Source organism: Narcine bancroftii, chromosome 3, assembly GCF_036971445.1.
Source record: "Narcine bancroftii isolate sNarBan1 chromosome 3, sNarBan1.hap1, whole genome shotgun sequence".
In the NCBI taxonomy this organism is placed as follows: Eukaryota; Metazoa; Chordata; class Chondrichthyes; order Torpediniformes; family Narcinidae; genus Narcine; species Narcine bancroftii.
This window is the reverse complement of record NC_091471.1, coordinates 207,214,956-207,237,113: the sequence shown is the minus strand read 5'-3', so window position 1 is coordinate 207,237,113 and position 22,158 is coordinate 207,214,956. Positions and strand designations below refer to the sequence as shown.

At 38.8% G+C, this 22,158-nt stretch overlaps 1 protein-coding gene across 3 annotated transcripts in view; it reads left to right on the top strand.

Annotated features, from left to right (window-relative positions):
* The window catches only part of lrba (LPS-responsive vesicle trafficking, beach and anchor containing), an 871,588-nt gene that overhangs the window by 829,205 nt on the left and 20,225 nt on the right, over positions 1-22,158 (top strand). The window lies entirely within an intron of this gene.

The following is a 22,158-nucleotide window of genomic DNA, read 5'->3' as shown; positions in this document are numbered from 1 at the left end:
ATGGTATTTGAGCTTTGCTTTTGTATTACTTTAAGCCAAAGTTTTAGGCCAGGATTTTTGGCCTGCATCAAGCCACCCATACTCACCACTTGTACATTAGCAGTGCCGCTTTCTAACCAATGCCATCCTGGTCCTCATCTCTTGTCTATGAATTGCTGGTGAGGTTAGAAGAACAGTAGTAATGTGCAGTGGGTAGCATAGGTCTTGTCCACAAAATAGTTGAAAGGGTTTTGACAGTTGACAACTCCAAGCAAAGCAATGCTTCACTTGCAGATTTTCAGTGCTCATCTACTCCATCCTGTCGTGGTCTCCTCTACATCGGAAAGGCTGGACACAATAATGGTGAAAGTTATAAATTGAATTGTACAATTCTTAATGAGGCTTGAATTTTGTTTGTGGTTTATGCTCCATTTGTTGAAGATATAGTTTTTGTTGTAGATGTGTTTTTATTATTTGGATATGTGAATTTTAATGTAATGATTGGGGATATTTAAATGTGGTATTGGAGCTTTTATTGGATAAGTATTCAAGAGTGAAAGGGAAAAATGGTGGAAGAGTACTAAAATTGAATTGTACAATGCTTAATGAGGTTTGAATTTTGTTTTAAGATGGTGGTTTATGTGACTAATATGATGATAGATGTGAAGTTAGTTGATATTTGGTGAAGGTTTATTTCTATAGAGAAAGTTTTTTTCATCTTTTTTTTCATGCTACAATTCTTTTTTAAGAATTGATTATTGTTTAAGAATTTTTGATAGATAATACTAATTTTACTAATTTTTTATATTAAGTTTGAGTTAAATACATGTTTTATTTTGACTCCGTTTGTTAAATATATGCATTTAAGTTTGATTTAAATATGTTTTTAAGTGTAATATCTTAGTATTAATTACTTTTCTTTATTACTTACTTTATTAATTACTTTTCTTCTGTTATGTTTTTGTTTTTTTTGTAAGTGGGTTTTTTTCTTACATATATTACTAACTTTATTAATTCTTCACTCTTTATTTTTGGGGGAGGGGGGGTTGGACTAATTTGAGTTGGGTTATTAATGTTGTGTAATAATTATTGGGGGAAATATAGTTTATTTAGATTACTGATGCTGTATATTGTAATTTCATTATCTTATTTTTAATTTTTTTAAATGTAATCTTATATTTTATTCATGTTATAAAATCTTAAATAAAGTTTTTTTTTAAAAAAGGAAAGGCTGGACACAGACTGGGAGAACGCTGTTTTGAACACCTCAGCTTTGACCACTGCAATAGTGGGGATTTTCCCCATTCCCTTGCCTACAAGTTTGTTCATGGTCTCATGCACTGCCAGTAAAGTGAAAGAACATCATCTCATACTCCTTCTGGGCACCTTCCAACTAACTGGATGGCATTTCCGTTAGGGCCCACTCCTCAGCTTTCTCTATGTCTCCTTTCCTCTTGATCTTTTTCTTTCTCTTCCCTTTTCCTTCTGTATCCTTTACCCCAGTTCTGCATTCACAGAACCAACATGCCCCTCCCTCAATCAATTATCACCTTTCCTCTCTCCTGGCTTCCTCTCCATATCCAATTAACACTTTCTGGCTGTTGATTTGTACTTCTCCCCCTGCTCTTTATTTTAACTCAGACACCTGCCTGCTTTTTAAGTCTCACCTTGAAGAAGGACTGAGGCCCAAAATGTCGGCTATGTATCATTATCTCCTATAGATGCTGTGAGACTGACTGAGTTCCTCCAGCATTTCTGTGTTTTTAACAGTTGGCTAAACAAAGTTCCTTGTTTAATCAGCTATCAAATATCACTAAAAATTTTAAATGTTTATTATTGTCTCTGAAGTGTCATTTATAAAAATGCAAAATGCAGTTAAAAATCAAGCAATTTAAATAATTTTAAATTTTGAAAATCTGACCACTAACAATTTAAAGACAAAAATATGAAACTCAATTATTGCAGAAAAAGAAGTATTCTTTCTGCTTGTATTAATTGAGCCCTTGTTCCTGCATTCCTGCATTCGGGTCTAACTTGGTATATTAGGCAGATTCTCCAGAATAAATGGTGGAGATTTACCTCACCTTTAAGTTCAAATTTATTTGTCATCCAATTGTACCAGTACAACCCGACCAAACAGCATTTTCCGGTCCATGGATCACAACAGTGTAAAACACACATACATATACACACTACATAGGAACATGTATTAAAATAAATATTCTTCATAAATAGTCATAATTGATTTGGAAGTCATTCAGCAGTTCTCACTGCCTCTGATACTTGTGTATCTTTTTGATGGTGGGAGTAGCTGGAAGATGCTGGATATGGGATGGTAGAGATCCTCTCTGATTTTGCGACCCCTCTTTAAACAAATATCACAGTAAATTCCGTTGATTGGGTAGATGGGGACGGGGGGGTGGCCAACCCCAGTGATCCTCTCTGCCCTTTTATATTCCTGTGGATTGACCTCCAATCCGATGCTCTACACAGCAACCACACCACACTATGATGCAGCAGGCAAGGTGCTCTCAATAGAGCTCCTGTAGAAGGCTGACAGGATGGTGTGGCCGGAAGCCTTTCCCATCTTAATTTTCTCAGGTAGTGCAGTCGCTCTTAAGCCTTTCTGACAAGTAAGGAGATGTTATGTGTCCACCCTGGGTCACTTCTTAAGTGAACTCTGAGGAGTTTGATGCTCTTCACTCTCTCCATTACTGAGCATTGCAATGGAGTTTAAGTTGGTAGGGATGAACCAGCTAGTTTCCTGCTTGCACATTCTTCATACATGTTCATGGGTACCTCGAATTAGCTATCATCAACATAAAAAAATGCATTTCCCATTCAAATTCTTGAGCTTTTCTATCTCCAACACAAAAACAATGTTTTCATCCTTTTAAAATAAGCTATTTTTAATTAATAACAAAGATGGCAACGTTTTTGTTCATTTGCTGGATGTGGATGTCTTTGATGGGCTAACTTTGGTGCATCCGTAATTGCTCTTGAGAAATGTCTTGATGCCAACGGTTTGGTATGGGTTTTAAACAGGCTGTAGGAGTACCAATGGTGCTTATTTTAAACATTCTGCAACCAAGGAGTTCTGTGCTCAAGATGTGCTTGGCAGTGTACTACTCAGAATTGCAGACTCTGGGGAGCAGTGCACCAGCACAGGGCACCAGAAATGGGGAGAACACCCCCTGTTAAGGAGAAGCATAGGAGACAAGCCTGCTGTGAAGGTGACCATGGCAGCAGGCCAGCTCAGGGCTTAGTGGTTGAATAACCCACACTGGCTGCAGGTGACCTTTGGTCAATGGATCCACACAAGTTGCATGTTGCTGGAAACTAGCTCATGGGAACCAGGTATCAGAACTGGGAGTTGGGAACTGGGATTTGCTGTGAAGGGCTTCTGATGGACCTCGAGCATTGAAAGCTTCCTGATTGTATCGCAGGTTTGGATCTGGAGCTTGGGTTGTTGATGGTTTGAACTGGAGTTTGTGAAGCTGGAAAGGCTACAGGAGCTCTGGAGGTGAATCCACAGATAGCCATTATGACTGAAGAGACTCTCTCTCGCTTCTCTTTCTCATGTTGTTAGGGGTGCCAGGCAATGCTCATCAGTATATCATGTATATTACATTTTCAATGTTTTATTATGTGACAATAAAATGCACCTTTGAAAGATGGTGTGCCACATGTTTTAATCTCTATATACAAGCCAACAAGATCAAATGTAATTCCTCTAAATCCAGCACACAGCCAGATAAATTTCCCAACACTTTACCCACCACATTCCCGTATGTTCTTTAAATGATCTTGCAGCCATTTAACTCTCCTTATCATCATGTTAACTCATGGCACTTAGTTGTTTTTGCTTCAAGTATTGCCTTCTAAGTCTCCTCAGATTTCTGATCCTGCCAGACTTAAAGATCTCCAATGAAATAACACCCTGTGTATCTATGACAAAGATAATCCATCTCTCTTGATCCTTCTTGACCTGTCCACAACCTTGGACAAAGTTGGCCCTATCCTCCAACACCAGCACTGTCCAGTGAGGGGTGTCAAACAATACTACTGGCAAATCTTTGCCTGCCTTGTGACAAGACAAAAGGCAATTTCATCTAATATTATATTTCTGTTTTCTTCTTTGGCTTGGCTTCGCGGACGAAGATTTATGGAGGGGGTAAAAAGTCCACGTCAGCTGCAGGCTCGTTTGTGGCTGACCAGTCCGATGCGGGACAGGCAGACACGATTGCAGCGGTTGCAAGGGAAAATTGGTTGGTTGGGGTTGGGTGTTGGGTTTTTCCTCCTTTGCCTTTTGTCAGTGAGGTGGGCTCTGCGGTCTTCTTCAAAGGAGGCTGCTGCCCGCCAAACTGTGAGGCGCCAAGATGCACGGTTTGAGGCGTTATCAGCCCACTGGCGGTGGTCAATGTGGCAGGCACCAAGAGATTTCTTTAGGCAGTCCTTGTACCTTTTCTTTGGTGCACCTCTGTCACGGTGGCCAGTGGAAAGCTCGCCATATAATACGATCTTGGGAAGGCGATGGTCCTCCATTCTGGAGACGTGACCCATCCAGCGCAGCTGGATCTTCAGCAGCGTGGACTCGATGCTGTCGACCTCTGCCCTCTCGAGTACCTCGACGTTAGGGGTGTGAGCGCTCCAATGGATGTTGAGGATGGAGCGGAGACAACGCTGGTGGAAGCGTTCTAGGAGCCGTAGGTGGTGCCGGTAGAGGACCCATGTTTCGGAGCCGAACAGGAGTGTGGGTATGACAACAGCTCTGTATACGCTTATCTTTGTGAGGTTTTTCAGTTGGTTGTTTTTCCAGACTCTTTCGTGTAGTCTTCCAAAGGCGCTATTTGCCTTGGCGAGTCTGTTGTCTATCTCATTCTGTTTTATTACATGACAATAAATAGTCTCTGAACTTGTAGGCCCCAGATGCCCGATACCATCTGGCAAATTGGCTTCTATTCTTTTTATGTCTTATTTGACTTTGCAATAAGATTTGTACTCCATCAATAAGATCACCAAATTTCACTTTCATTAGATGGTTTAACCACACTTGCGACTTAGTTTTCTGCTTCTGAAATCTTCTTTTATGCTTTGTTACTTCCATGCATTCCATGACTATCTCCATTTACTTGCCCTTATTTATATTTGTTATCCAAAACCAAATCATCTTCACCCAGCCCGAACTATATTGGCTCTCTATTAACTATAAGCTGGCTCTTAATAGTTTCTGTGTGATTTTAAAATCTTTCCAGAGAATTGCTCCTTTGTAATTGTGTATTCACAAGTTTTGTTTCTTGTGTATTTCCAAGTTTAATTATCGCACCATTAGAAGTGCCTGTAGCTCCTTAAATTCAATATTTCTTCCTTAAACACCTCCACTTTGATATCTCTATTTCTTCCAATTGAGAAGCCCTTAAAACCTACTGGGTGCTCTCTTTGACCAAACTTTCTACCCAAATATCTTGTTATGTAGTGTGAAGTATCTTGGAAAGTGGCTCAGAAGTCTAAAACCTGTCAATCTGGTTATCTGTTGATGGGAGACATTGGGGAAAAAAAATGTTGGGACCATAAAGTTAAAAGGCCTTGGGACATTCATGAACTCAATTCTTAACAAGCAGCTTCCTCTCACCCAAACACCAATTCCCAGTTACATGTATGCATTCCTTTTTATATTAAAATGTTGTTCTTGTTTTGTTTCCTGTATAATAATAAGAATAAATATAGAAACTTAGAGCCATTTAGAAAGAAGAAATGTTGAGTAGTGTAATTTCATGTAATGCAGACTGAAAGGTTGATGAAAGATTGCCACCATTGGAAAAATGAGTTCATTGCATGGCCACATATTTGCATTGCAGTTTTTATTGTCAAATTGCATAACAGAATTTATGACCCATATTTAACTGAAGCATGTAAAATTATTTCCCTACTTTTGCTATGTGCCAAAACTGTTGATATTTTTCAGTTTTTCTGAATGATTCAGATCCAGTGTAGAACATGGTGATAGAATTTTCTAGGAAGAAGCTCCAAAATTCAAATAGTGGGTCCTGAACTTGCTCGCATTTATGTGAGTAAATGCCAAAAATTCTGCATGAATGCCAACTAGTTCCCGTCCTCTAAGTATATTTAAGCTGAGGAATTTATGTAAAAATATGTTTCACATTTAATCAGAAACCAAATTTGTTTCTGAAATTTGCTCTCTGTCATGTCTGGGCTTCAAATATTGTGCCTTATACTGTATTTTTTCCTCTCCTGTCAACATTTAATGTATTTCTACTTAGCTGCCATTACTCTCACTCTTTTTAACCAGTATTGCATTTTCCATTGTACAGAAACAAACTCTGGTTTGTTTTAATCCTGCTGCTGTCTGTAAAATGTTGCAGGCCCTGCTCACCTATTGAAATGAACAAGGTTCAAGTAACTGCAGATTAAGATTCCGATCCTTCCGTACAGAACTACTGGCAATATGTTACTGTAGTGAGCAAGCTGCCAGCAATTGTCAATTTATCAGAAGGCTTTGGGGAAAAAAGAAGATATTCTGGGGTTCACACATGTACTATTTTCTGTATTAAAAACATTTGTTTGGGGAACAGCCGCTGAATATTATTGATTTCAGTTAAAAGTGGGCAGCTGGTTTGAATTTGTCTGCAAAAGTAGGGAGATGAAGCTTTGCCTTGATGTTTTCTACATTTGAAGTAAAATCATGTATTTAATTGACTTTAAATAAAATTCTAATGATAATGACCAATGTAGGCAAAACAGAAATGGAAAGTTCCATAGATCTTTTGTAATTCAGCACCTGTTGTAAGCCTTAATGTTCAACCAATGGGAGCTGTAGGATAAATTAAAATACTGTACTTCCTAGATTGTTATCTTTGGAAATGTTTTAATCATTAAGCAGTTCATGAAGGGCCTCTAGTGTCAAAGACCCAAACTGCAGGATCAAGGTGCCAATTAGACCTTTCAAAGAGAAACTTTGATAACATTGGGTCAAGGGCAGAACAATCTTTGTCAGTTCCTCACATTCATATGGAAGTGTACCAATGCTACGTTAGTTTAATTGGTAGAATATCTTGGAATTGTTTATGCAACCCAGGTCCTGAATTGTCATGAATCTACAACTGATTTTGAGAAACATAAAAATTGCAGATGCAAGAATCTTAAGCAAACAATGAACAAAAATATTGAGCTACTGGAGGAACTCAGTGAGTCAGACAGCTCTGCTGAGTTCTTCGAGCAGCTCATTGTCTTTTAAAAAAAAATATATAGGCCATCAATATTTAAATTGTGGTTATATTGTTTAGTGTGTCAAACTGCAAGAATCACTTCCAAGAAACAATGCTTTAGTAATTTAGCTATACATATATTTATTCATATCTTTCAATAGAATAGACTTAGCCCAAATCACTTCTTTTGACAAGGAAACAGAATCTCTGTATATGTGTGTGAAACATATGTAGCTGCACTTTTTGGAAGTCCTTTACTGGAACTTTCCAAAATATTCTTCTAAGAGGCTTGAGGAGATGAGGCAAGTTTACATTATTTTCTCTCAGTGGGCTACATACAAATTAGTGCATACCAACAACACTATTTCCATATTTTTACCAGAAGCTACCCACTTGACTTTGGAAGCATCATGGAAAAACTGGTACAGTTTGTTTCCTCTTACCCAAAGTTCTGTTAACCAAAATGATCCATTAACGTTTTTGTGGCGCTGACATGACATCACAAGTTGAAAAAATTCATGACGCGACTTGCCCATGTGAGGCTCTGATGCTCTGTTGGTGCCATTTGGATAACAACGGAGCTCTCATACACAGATATAGTTGTGAATGGCATAAAATGTCTGCAGATGGATGGCAGTGAAACAAAGGAGATCAAGTTGTTTTTCTGGTACATTTTAAACATTATTTCGTGCTCAAAGCCTGTTGTTATTTTCTTTTATTGTTGTTTAACCACTGATACAAATATTTTGCTGATGCTACTGAGCCTGCTTAAAGCCATTGTTCCGATAACCAAAAAAACCCAATACTGAAAACGGTCCAGTTCCAAGCTTTTCAGATATGAGGAAACGTACTGTATAAACCTTGCTTTTTCAAATCCTAAAATAAGGTGGATTTATTTTTGCATGTAGAATTAATGTATTTGATGGCATATAGGACCTCCCTTTTTAAAAAAATTAATCGTCTCCAAACTGTGTGTTAAAGGAGCCAAAATTGTCATAGTGAAAACAACTGGTAATGAAAAGACACACTACACAGTAGTCCTGGCCTGTTGTGCTGATGGCACAAAACTGCCGCCATTTGTAATATTTAAAAGAAAGACACACCCCAAAGGAAAAAAATACTACGTGGTGTGTTTGCTCATGTTCATCCAAAAGTCTGGATGGACAACGTTGGAATAAAATTATGGTTGCTGAAAATATGGCGAATGGCGAAGGTGGACTCTTTAAAAAAAAACTGCACTTCTGGTCTGGGATCAGTTCAGGTCACACAGAAATCCTTTGGCTTGGCTTCGCAGACGAAGATTTATGGAGGGGGTAAATGTCCACGTCAGCTGCAGGCTCGATTGTGGCTGACAAGTCCGATGCGGGACAGGCGGACACGGTTGCAGCGGTTGCAGGGGAAGATTGGTGGGTTGGGGCTGGGTGTTGGGTTTTTCCTCCTTTGCCTTTTGTCAGTGAGGTGGGCTCTGCGGTCTTCTTCAAAGGAGGTTGCTGCCCGCCAAACTGTGAGGCGCCAAGATGCACGGTTTGAGGCGATATCAGCCCACTGGTGGTGGTCAATGTGGCAGGCACCAAGAGATTTCTTTAGGCAGTCCTTGTACCTTTTCTTTGGTGCACCTCTATCACGGTGGCCAGTGGAGAGCTCGCCATATAACACGATCTTGGGAAGGCGATGGTCCTTCATTCTGGAGATGTGACCCACCCAGCGCAGCTGGATCTTCAGCAGCGTGGACTCGATGCTGTTGGCCTCTGCCATCTCGAGTACTTCGATGTTAGGGATGAAGTCGCTCCAATGAATGTTGAGGATGGAGCGGAGACAACGCTGGTGGAAGCGTTCTAGGAGCCGTAGGTGATGCCGGTAGAGGACCCATGATTCGGAGCCGAACAGGAGTGTGGGTATGACAACGGCTCTGTATACGCTTATCTTTGTGAGGTTTTTCAGTTGGTTGTTTTTCCAGACTCTTTTGTGTAGTCTTCCAAAGTCGCTATTTGCCTTGGCGAGTCTGTTGTCTATCTCATTGTCGATCCTTGCATCTGATGAAATGGTGCAGCCGAGATAGGTAAACTGGTTGACCGTTTTGAGTTTTGTGTGCCCGATGGAGATGTGGGGGGGCTAGTAGTCATGGTGGGGAGCTGGCTGATGGAGGAGCTCAGTTTTCTTCAGGCTGACTTCCAGGCCAAACATTTTGGCAGTTTCCGCAAAATAGGACGTCAAGCGCTGAAGTTGGAATAAAATTATGTTTGCAGAAAATATGGCGAAGGTGGACTCTTTAAAAAAAAAACTGCACTTCTGGTCTGGGATCAGTTCAGGTCACACAGAAATGAAGATGTTAATAAAAGGCACATGAACAGAAAACCCAGATGGCTGTTATTCTTGGTGGTATGATGAGCCAATTGCAGCCTTTAGATGTGTGTATAAAAAGCCATTTAAAAATAACACAAGGGAACACTGTAACGAATGGATGGGAGAAAAAGGAGTGAGCAGGAAGAGTGAAACGTCCCACCATTACACAGGTGTGTGAGTGGGTGATGACTTCTTGGGACACTGTAACAGCTGGAATTATTGTTAAGGCTTTAAAGAAGTGTGGAATTAGTAATGCCCTTGATGGCAGTGAGGTTGATGCATTATTTGAAGACAGTGATGCCAGCAGTACTGACGCTGAGATTTTAGACTTTGACAGTGATGAATGTTCAGGCAGTGAAGATGATTAAAGTTTTTGTTACAGAACATTGATGTTTTATTGTGTTTTTGTTTTAGATAGTTAGTTGTTTTAATGTTCTCTTAGTAAAGGTTTTCTTTTGTTAATTACAGCAGTATTATTAAAACAAGTTTTACCAATATTCTGTCCAATTAAATACAGTAAAACTAATTTTTCCTAAAATTTCATGCTAAAATGGGGGAGGGGTGTCTTATATGCCACTGGGACCTATATGCCATTAAATACAGTAACGACCTCTTGTTTTACTTAAAAGTTTTAGCTGGCATAAATTCTTCATAGAATTTCAATTCAGTTTTGCATTGAATAGCCTTCTAACAGTTGAATCATGTGCATGCTTATATAATTTTTTTCCTGCTGTTGTTTTAAGAGCTTTAGGTCGATTTTTAACTTAAGTCATATCAGAATAGCTTTTCCAACGGCAGTTTTGAAAATTAGTCAGATTACATGCAAAGAAAAATTGGCATTTCAACTCATGGGAGAAAATTAGAGACTTACCACAATCACAAACAATATTTATATAACATTGTTCATACTAACAGCTAATGTGTTGGTTTTTGCTGAGGTATATTTAACAAAAAAATTAGTGTTTAAATGGAAAAAGTTGAGAAATGGCTATTCCTGAAATAATGATACACTTTATATCATTTTCTATTTGTATGAGTTTAAATAGAAAACAATGTGTATTTATAACAAAGGAAACTGATACTATAACTGAGAGAAAATCAAAGGTAAAGACCTTGGGATTAGGTACTGTAAACTATGTCATCTAAAATTATATAGTTGTCTTGTGACTCGTGTAGAGTGACTATAAACATATTTTTGGGACAATTCTTAGATCTTTAAGGTTTGAATGCATAGAGACATGCAAAAGACATGCATTAATGTTTAGTTATTCTTGTCAAAAATGTTCAAGTTGTACTCTCTACTTGTTCCAGTTATGGTCATCAGATTGAAATTTTGGGGAATTTGAAGACTTTTTTTTAACCTTTCTAGATACACTATTACAAAGCAGCCTGATGAGGAACATATGGACACTACTAAAATTTTAAGCATGTTTTATTTAATCCAAATCAGACAATAAAACTACTAATTACATAACACCTTTAATGTAGTAAAACACCTAGTACACTCCTAAGGCACTTCACAAGCTATATATGATCAAACCACATGAGCATTAAACCACATGAGTAGTTTGAGAAGATTAAGCAATGGAGAAATATCCGGAAATAGGTGCAGGACTGCAGAATTTAGGGAAGGCATTCCAGTGTTAGAGCAACAGTTGCTGAAGGCATAACTGCCACTGGAGAAGCAGTAAAGAAAATTGGGGATTGACAAGAAGGAAGAATTTAGTGGAGTTGAATGTAGAGGTGGTTTGTAATAATAAAGGTAATTAAGTTGGAAGGACCAAGTCACGAGGAACTTAAATCTTAAAGTAGAACTTCGCTCAAATGGGGATTCATGTAAGTAAGCTAGAAAAGTAGTAATGGATTAGAGCCATGTTGTGACAGGGGATATGGAGAGCAAAATTTTAGATGAGGTCAAATCTATGAAGTGTGATAGATAAATTAGTCCAGAGTGCATTGGAGCTGTCAAGAATAGCAGTGAAGGTGTAAAATGTACAAGTTGCATATTGATAGTTTTGATGTACTTGGGAACCAATTTTGCATATGAAATCAACTAGCATGCTAACATCGTTTGGTTCTCCATTCCTTGTAAATTTCAGCAGTTGTGGTCTACAATGAACAGTAATTTTATTAATAAAGTTTTCATGGGGAAATCAATTGCAATTGTGACAATTTAGATCAATGATAAATAGATGTTGATAGCACTGTTTTACCTCAAATAATATAGTTCATTATATATTCAAAAACTGTGGCAGAAGGATTCTTAATAATGATGAAGTTGTATTTTTAAAAATTGAAAGCCGTCTGATTTCTAGTGTTTCATTCACTATGAGTATATCAAGGTGGGTGCCTGTATTTTCCACCAATGGAGTCCTCTTGTTCCCTGTGGAGTGCTATACCAGAGTGATGGGATGGAAATCTGAGATTGCACTTTTCTAACCATGGCTTCATTCACACAATGAGTATAGCTCCTGAGAAGAGTCTTTGTACTTCCCTGACAAGAAATCATGTATTAAAAAAAAACCTGATTAGTAATTTATTTGGTGTTGCCTAATTTTAGATTTTATTATTGGGCAGCTAATATTAGATATATTACTTTTTGAATTCATTATAAGGATAGACAAGATGCTGCAAGTTGGTTTAATATAGAGATCAAATCTACTAAGTATTCTCTTATTTCATTAGTTGGAGCATCATTACCTTTTTCTGCCTCTAGATTAAAAGATAATTTTGTTAAACATACATTGAGAATTTGGTTTCAAATTAGAAAACACTTTACCATAGATTCTTAATAGTCAGTCCCCTTTGAGCTAATTATTTTTAACCTTCAGTACAAGATTTTGGTTTTCATGAATGGTCTAAATTAGGTATCCAATCTTTTCAGGATCTTTTTACTGTCCAAAATTTGGCTTCTTTTGTACAATTATCTTCTAAGTTTAAATTATTTAAACATCATTTCTTTAGATATTTACAGATTAGGAGCTTCTTGAACTCATTGGTATTGAAACTACCTCAAGATTTGGAATCAAATGTAATAGGGAAGATTTATAATTTTAAACCAAATCATAAAAATATTGATATCAGTTCTTTATGACTTATTATTGTTGTCAAGAGGTAATTTCTTGAACAAGACTAAGAAATTATGGGAACAAGATTTTCAACGATGATTTTCAGATGTGACATGGGATTTTATTTTGAAACTGGTAAATTCATGTTGTCTCTGTGCCTTATACTCATTATTACAATTTAAAGTAGTACATTGAGCTTACTTCTCCAAAGTTCAATTGGCTAAATTCTTCAAAATGTGATGGATGCAAGAAGGTACATTGTTTCATATGATTTGGTCATATTCTTTTTGTTCTAATTATTGGGAAAGTGTTTTTCATACCTTGTCGTTAGTTCTTAATATTAATTTGACTCTTAATCCTTTTCTTGCCCTCTTTAGTTTGGATAAGGTTTGTTAAAGATGACCTACCATGCACAAAACCATGTTGACTATTCCTAATCAGTCCCTGGTTATCCAAATAATTGTATATTCCATCTCTAAGAACACTCTCCATTAATTTACCTACCTCTGACATCAGACTCACAGGCCTCTAATTACCTGGTTTACGTTTAGAACCTTTTATAAATAGTGGTACAACATGAGCTACCCTCCAATCCTCCGGCACCTACCCCATGGCTAATGACATTTTAAATATTTCTGTCAGAGCCCCCACTATTTCCACAGTAACCTCCCTCAAGATCCTAGGGAATATCTTGTCTGAACCTGAAGATTTATCCACCTTGATTTTCTCCTCATTAATCTCTATATTTTTCATGATCTCACTACTAACTTTCCTTACTTCATCTGACTCAATATTCCTTTCCTTAGTGAATACTGAAGTAAAAAACTCATTTAAAATTTCCCCATCTCATCTGACTCCTTTCATATCCTACCCCTCTAATCATCAAGGGGCTGAATTTTATCCCTCACTATTCTTTTACTTTTAATGTACTTGTAGCACCCCTTTGGATATATTTCTGCCTTGCCTGCCAAATGAGCCTCATATCTCCTTTTAATGTTTTAATTTCTTTCTTAAGATTTTTACACTCCTTATATTCCTCAAGCATCTCATTTATTCCCTGTTGTCTCTACCTGTTGTCTACATCCCTCTTTCTCTGAACCAAATTCCTGGAAAACCAAGGCTCCCTATATTTCTAACCTTTCCTTTAATCCTCACAGGGACACACCATCTCTGTACTCTCAAATTTCCCCTTTGAATATCCTCCATTTATCTGTTGCATTCTTCCCAGAAAATAAATTATCCCAAATCCACACCTTCTAAATCCTTTTGCGTCTCCTCGAAATTAGCCTTGTTCCAATCAAGAATCTCAATCTTAGGGCCAGCCCAATCCTTCTCCATAGTTATCCTAAAACTAATAGTATTATGATCACGAGACCCAAAGTGTTCCCCAACACAAACCTCTGTCACTTGACCTATCTCATTCCCTAATAGGAGATCCGATATTGCCCCTTCTCTTGTCGTTCCTTCTGTGTATTGATCAAGAAAACTTTCCTGAACACATTTGACAAACTCCAACCCATCCAGCTCTTTTACAGTATGGGCGTCCCAGCCAATCTGTGGAAAGTTAAAATCCCCTACAATCACCACCTTATGTTTATTACACATATATGCTATCTCCTTAAAAATTTGCTCCTCTAATTCCCTCTGTCCATTAGGTGGTATCTATAATACATGCCCATTAGTGTTTTCAAGCTTTTTCCATTCCTCACTTCCACCTAAATAGCCTCACTGGATGAGCCCTCCAATCTATCCTGCCATAGCACCGCTATATATTTTTCTCTAAGAAGCAATGCAACTCCTCCACCTTTTATCCCTCCTGTTCTATCATGTCTAAAGCAACAGAATCCTGGAACATTTAGCTCCCAGTCATGCCCCTTCTGAAACCAAGTTTCACTGATGGCTACAATATTCCATGTATCAATCCTTCCTCTAAGCTCATCCACCTTACTTACGATGTTCCTTGCATTGAAATATATGCACTTTAGAGAATGTCCCCCACATACACTCCTTTGATTACCATCTAAGTTTACTACCCCCTCTCCTTCATTAATTTTAACATTCTGATTCCTCTCTCCCTTCAAATCTCTTTGTCCTTTTACCCTAATCTCTGTACTCTCTGATTCCCACCAAACTAGTTGAAATCCTCCCCAACAGATCTGCCTGCAGGATATTGATCCCCCTCCAGTTCAGGTGCAGCCCACCCTTTTTGTAGAGGTCAGACCTTCCCCAGAAGAGTTCCTAATGATCCACAAATCAGAACCTCTGCCCGCTACACCAACTCTTTAGCCACGCATTCATCTGCCACAACTTCCTATTCCTACACCTTCTAGTACGTGTCACAGGCAGCAATTCCACGATTACCACCCTTGAGGTCCTGCTTTTTAATTTCTTCCATTACTCCCTATATTCTTCCTTCAGGACCTCATCTGCAGACTATCTATGTCATGTGTCCCCACATGGACCATGACATCTGGCTGCTCGCCCTCCCCCTCCAGAATGCTGTGTACTCGATCAGAGACATCCCTGACCCTGGCATCTGGGAGGCAACATACCAACCAGGCTGGGAGCCTCAATCTCATCGAGCAAACCTCCTCTCTACATGTCTAACTATCAAGTCCCCCAATCACTATTGGTCTCCTCCTCTCCCCATTTCCCTTCTGAGTCAGGGAGCCAGCCTCTGCACCAGAGACATGACCACCTCATCTTGTCACTGGTATGTCCCCATCAACAGATTCCAAAACAGTGTACCTGTCGTTGATGGGAACAGCCACAGGGGTACTCTGCACTGTCTGCATCTTCCCCTTCCCTCTCCTGACAGTCACAGAGCTACCTCCATGATGTATAAGGGTGACCATCTCCCTGACCCTCTTATCTGCCACTACCTCTGCCTTCCTCAAGATCTGCAGTTCATCCAACTCCTGCTCCAGTTCCCTAACTCAGGTTGTAAGGAGCTGCAACTGGATGCACCTTCTGCAGGTGTAGTCATCGGGGACAAGTACATTGTCCCAGATTTCCCACAACCAGAGCAACCCATGCCCTAGTTGACTCCATTTTCTAACTTTAATTAAAGGAGTTCACTACTTCACTTGGTCTTACCTCTCTGGTATCAAGCAAGAAAGCTCAGCCTCTTTTCAACAAAGCTCCATTCCTTCAATGACTCCTCCCTTTATTGGTTCCTGCCAATTATCTTAATTATTCAATTTCTCACTCCCACAAATCAACACTCTGCTTAACCTTTCAGTTGCCTTTCTGACTCTTTTTAAACCTTGATTCACCTCTCTCCCTGCCTTTTCTTGCTCCTCTCTCCTTGACTTTGCCATGACTCAAATTTACCTTAAATTAAATCAAACCAACCACAGAAGTCCTGGGCTGCTGTCCAGTTTGAAATACCAAATCCGTTGATTCCCTCCACCATTGAATTCTCATTGGAATTCAGTAACAGCACTGCAGTGCTGCAGTGTTATGATTCACATTATTTTTGCCTGGGAATCACCAAACCCTTAAAAATACCTTACAACTTTAATTTTTTTCCCAACCTGAGGACAAGGAATGAACAGCTGTCGAAAGTTTTTAAGGTGGAGGTTCCTTGCTGTACTGTTGGAGCTTCTAGGCCTTGCCACTATCCAGACTAGGCTGCTGGAGCTGTGAACAACTCTCCAGACTTGGATAAGCATGTTTGTAGGATGATCATAGGAACAACTGTGGGTTCTGGATCCATGACAGCGAGCTCAGGCCTGATGGGCAACCTAAGGCCTGCGGGCCAGAACCAAATTTATCCGGACCGCAACCGAATGCAAAAATCTTTCCTTGCGCCGACACCCATTAGTGCGCACATGCGCTGCAGCCAAGCAATGGGGATCCTACTGCGGGGGGGGGGGGGGGGGGGGAGTCGTAGAATGGATGGGCAGGTGTCCACCAATACTTTGGCAGGTCGCAACGCAGGCTGGCCGAGCCTGGCTCCAGCAGGCAGCAAGGTGGGCTGTCCGCACCTGACTCTGGTGGTGCTGGACAAAATCACATCAGAAAACCACAGCAAGCCTGACACATACACCATGCCAGAGATTTTGCACTTTATTCAGCATGAGTGGGCACATTTCGAGATGGAGAAAGCGCGGCGGAAAGCGGAAAAGGCTGAGCTGTAAGCGGAGGGAGGGAGAAAGGGGGGAACATTGAAAAGAAACTGACCTGGTACACCCTGCAGAAGAAACGCTGCAGTATTTTATTTTAACCTACCATTGTTGCAGAGGGTCAATGGTTCATTGCCATCTTGAATTTAAAGATGGATCCCCTGGTCATGTCATTAGCCAATAGACCCCAGGCAAGAAATAATTGAAATTATTTTTTTTTTAAATTACTAGTAGCATCAGTACGGCCTGCCATTCATCCACTGACACACCATCTGTCCTCTGCATGGGTAAAGGTTGCCCTCCCCTGTTCTAGCCAATAAAACAACTTCAGAATCAGCAGAATGCAAGGTAGTATCAAAGCTACACACTGTAATGTGATAGATTTTTTTGAGTTTACAGAAATTTTAAATACCATCTCCAAGCAAATAATCAGTTTGTTTAATTATTAGATAGGGATTTCAATGTTCAAACTTCATCTGTGTACTATAATCTATATGCCTTTAACTCAGGGTTTCATCTCATCCAGCATCATAATATGGGTAAATACATTTATTCATGGTTGGCATTGACGATTAAAAATAGTTAACTGTATGCTGTCACAAATTTGTAGAAATTTTATGAATGTAAATCAGAAGTCAGGAGCCTCTCTGCATTTTTCTTATTTGTGAACAGTTCTATTGAGAGGTTAAAAGAACTGATTTTTCTCATTGGGTGGCTGTAACTTTATTGACACATCTTTTATTGTTCTTGTGCTAGGGTTGATCATGACAAGCTTGTCACTCAGTGTATCGGCCTCTCAGTAGGAATTTTAGATGGCTACAAATCCTAAAAAAATTATAACACAAGGCGATATGAGGCAGAAAAAAGCTCTCCAACCTGATCCTCCTTTCCTGCTTTGGGTTCATTGCCCTGCATGTCGCAACTGTCCAAACACCCAGCCACATACTATTGAGTGTTTCTCTCTTTTTCACCCTTTTAATCCTTCATGCATCTCTTAATTCTTCTCCCAGTCACATCATTGGCTCAGCACAGTTGGCGTAGCAGTTCGAGCAAAGCCTTCCAGCACCAGCGATCGGGACTGGGTTCTGAATCTTGCGCTGTCAGTAAGGAGTTTGTACGTTCTCCCCGTGTCTGTGTGGGTTTTCCCCGAAGGGCTCCGCTTTCCTCCCATTGTTCAAAAATGTTCCAGGGGTGTTGTTTAATTGGCTGTAAATTAGGCGGCATAAACTTGTGGGGTGAAACAGCCTGTTAGATTTAAGATTTATTGTCAGAGTATGTACATTACATCGTCACATACAACTCTGAGATTCTTTTTCTTGCAGGCACGGCAGAATGACCAATAACTGGTCATACAAAAAATAAACTGTACACAGCATAAACATGTAAACAAATAAAAGAACTGTAAACAGATAACGAATATAAATAAACTGACTATGCAATACAGAGAGAACACATGAAAATCATTAAAGTGCATAGTAAAGTTACCGGGCTGTATTTGTCTAAATCTAAATCTGAGTGATAAAGGAAATAGCTCTTCCTAGTTCTGCTGTCCAGGCTGCAATGTATTTTGTATGTCTCAATTAAGTCTGCTCTCAGCCTCCTCCAAAGAAAACAACCATTGCTTATTCATTCTGACCACAATGCTGCAATTTTCCAGTTTTGGCAAATTCATCATAAATTTCCTCTACATTTTCTGCATCTTTTGCTATCTGTGGCATAGCTGGTGTGGTGTACCGTTCTAATTTAAACTCTCTGCTCTTGCGTTCTGTGCCTTGACAAATAAAGAAAACATTCTACATGTTTTTATTAACTACTTTATTGAGCTGCATTCTAATGATCTGCACACGTACATTCTAAGGTCTTGCAATGCACAGAAGTGCTGGAGATACTCGACTCGATGAAGGGCTCAGGCCTGAAACATTGCTGATATCCCTTGGGCTTTCTATGGGCACTGCATGACCTGCTGAGTTTCTCCAGCAGTTTTGTGCATTGCACTACACTTTCAGTGCCTGCAGACTTTCCTATTTAACTCCTTTCCAAGTTCTCATCTCTCTCCACTTCCCATTACACTGGACAACAATTTTTTTTTACAAAAGGTTTGCTTCCTAAAAAAAAATTGGGGATTATGATAGACAGCTTCAGGCTGAACACAAAGATAATTTCAGATTTTCTGAATCACGTTGGAAGTCGGAGAAACATTAAATTAACTTTTATTGAGTTTATCATGTTTAATTGCATAATGATGCTGACACATTGCATTAGTTCAATCGACCTAAAAATGTTTTGCCACTGATTTTCGTTTATACTCATCATCTGATGCCTTTCATGTCAGTGTCCAACAACAGTTGACCAGCATTGATGGATTCCAGTTGCCCTGATACTACATTGTCCTTGTTAAACCTTTTACCATGTTCATCATGACTGCACCAAGATCAGCAGGGAAGAAGTCCAAAATCGAATGCACTAAATGAATTTTCAATGACATGTGGCACTTCCTGGTTTTCTTTTATGCTCGAAGTAGACTTAAAATATGACAGGAAATCACAAAAATAGGTAATGTCTAAAAAAAAGTACATGACAGGAAATTTTTAAGGTGATTTTTGTGATCAGCAGCCAAAATCAATAAAATAACCCAAAAATGTTCAGAAAGTAAAAATTTTTATTGTCCAGTGATATCTTTTATTTTATTGCATATTTCCTTTTGCACCTCCGAAATACATCACGTCACAATTCCAAGAAATAATTTCCATCTGCCACTTTTCCATCCAGCTCTTTGGGCCATCTATATCTCTCTACAATCAAATAGTTTTTTTTAGCATTTTCTTTACCATGCTCCTAGTTTTAGTATAAATCATTAATAAATGAAACAAAACCAAGGATCAAAGTATTGAGTCCTATAGTCACCCACTGGCATCTGACTTCCAATAAAAAAACATTCATTAGTCATCAATTTGTTGCTCTTTTCCATTGAGCCATTGTTGGATCTAGTTCGCCACTTTTCTTTGTTTCCAATTGGCTTTTACTCTTTACACCGGCCTGCCTTGTCGGATCTTGTGGAACATTGGCCTCATTGACTATCTTGTAACTTTCTCGAAAATTTGACACAACTACAATGTTAGTCTGCGCCTTTCTACTTAACGAGCAAACTTTTCCCCTTACTTAAGATCATAACTGAAAAGGAGACAAAAGGAGTTTATAAAGCTGCAGGGAGAGTGGGGAGGAGAATGTTCTGATAAACTGTAAATGCATTTATCAGATCAATAAGTGAAAGAGTTGGAGTGTGATCATATAGATAAATGAACAAAAGAATATGAGAGTTACAATATGCTAAACAGAAGGACAAATCCAGAGATCAAGTTTTCTGAAGTTAGGGAATTCAGTATTAAGTGTAGATGGCTGCTTAGTTTTATACTTTACCAATTCTTATTCTGCCTTTCTCCCTTCTGAAACTTTGCTCAGCTTCTTATCCTCCTGCCAAAATTATTTAAATTCATGAAGAGCATAAGCAAACCTACCTGTGAGAATATTGTTCCCATCCTGGTGAGGTCCAGTGTGCCTGTACAGATCACACTTTCTGCAGAACCAGTCCCAATGCCTTGGGAATCCCCCAATTCTGCCATCTCCCTAGTTGCACTATCTGTTGATTTCTGCACTCTCTCGTCAATGACATAATGATTCTTTATATGTTGTCTTTTTCTCCTCGATGTCCAAATTGATTTATTTCAACAATTAAAGATTTTACCAGCTTATATGGGTCCAAGCAATGGCAGTTCTACAGTGCGATTCTTTAAAAAAAAAATCTGTTTCCTCATGTCAAAAGAGAAGGTAGCTGTTGAGTTGACAGTCTCATTATTGGGAAGTCCAAATGCCTGGCCTGAGGCAAATTTTAGAGGTAGTCATAGCCAGATATTTTTATGCAGATTCTTGTAAACCTTAGCAGGTAGTAAGAAGAGGTTTTGCAGGAAATTGACTGTTTGCCTTTAATGGAATAGATGGTACCCTGGAAAGACATTAGCTAAGGCTTGTGAACTCAGGAAGAAATCAACATAATCATCAAAAAAACCTGAGAACATAAAATCCTATTAGATGATAAATAATCTGTATATATTTTTAATTTGCTTACACTTGTATTAGAAGCATTAAAGATGGCTACCTGAAAAGCTTTCACAGGAACATGTTTTCACTGCTGGCCATTAATTGACATCTACAGACAAAATCGTAGAACAACAGAACAGAGACTGCTGTCTACTTAGGTTGCAAAGCACAGGCTATAAACTGCACAAAATGAGTGAAAACATTTCCTGTTTTTAAAGTTAATATAAGGGTGTAATAAAACCAATGCTGATGGTAGTTTACAGGCTGTAAGGCAAACTATTGTCCCCTTGGGTTAACAGAAGCAATCTTGACTGCCCAGTAATCCTCTCAGCCTTCAGCTATGGGCATATAAATCCACCCTTGCTTACTTCTGTAACTGCAGTCAAGATGTTTCATATTTACGCTAAAATATATTGTACTTTCAAAAAAAATGCTTATCCTTAGTTCAAACAACTGGTAAGCTAACACACGAAAGAGAGTGACAGTATTTCTTATTAAATGAAATTACATGATTAAAAAATGTTAAATGACAAAAGCTATATTCTGTTCCATGAGTACTCTTAATAGAGGAGATTTTAACTTTTTCTCTATTAAATTAACAAGATCTCCATGAAGCTCTCAGTTAAATGCAATGCTTATTGTTGGAGAGAAATGAGAAGTTTCTGGAAGGAATTGTGCAATATTCTGAGGCATAAATAAAACTACCAGCATTTCAGAGTGGTTTTTTTTTAGGGCTCCGTCAATTACACATGGAATTACTGAAAAGTTGAATTGCAGATTTTAATTTTCTATCTGCAGGCTGTTCCTGAATTTGGGGAAGATGTATACAAGCCAAAAATGTGTGTGAGTTGGGGAAGGAGGACATGGATGAAAGTTGTAGCTAGCAAGTACAATGACCTTTTTGCAGAGGAGAAAAATAATACCATTGTGTCAGTGCTGTCAGCCCATCTATTTGTGTTGTGGTAGTGCAGCGAGAAATTTCTTTTTCAGGTTTCACCTCGCCACCAGAGGTACTTGTTTGTTCATATTTACAGTTTTTGTTGGATTATCTACAATATAAATACAGTTCAACCTTTTCAGAAAACTATACATTTTCAATTTAATTCAATCTTTTGCTCATTCCTTTTCTGAGATACACCCCCTCTAATACATCCTCCAAAGGAAGATAATTAATGTATGATCCTTCCAGGTGGTTGTTTGCAAGACAGTTCATTACAGAATGTACTCCTTACACTGTATAGATATCAATAATGAGACATCTGTCCTACTCTCTCCTGATTTAATATAAAATTTTCCCCCTCGAATGTACATTATTCATAA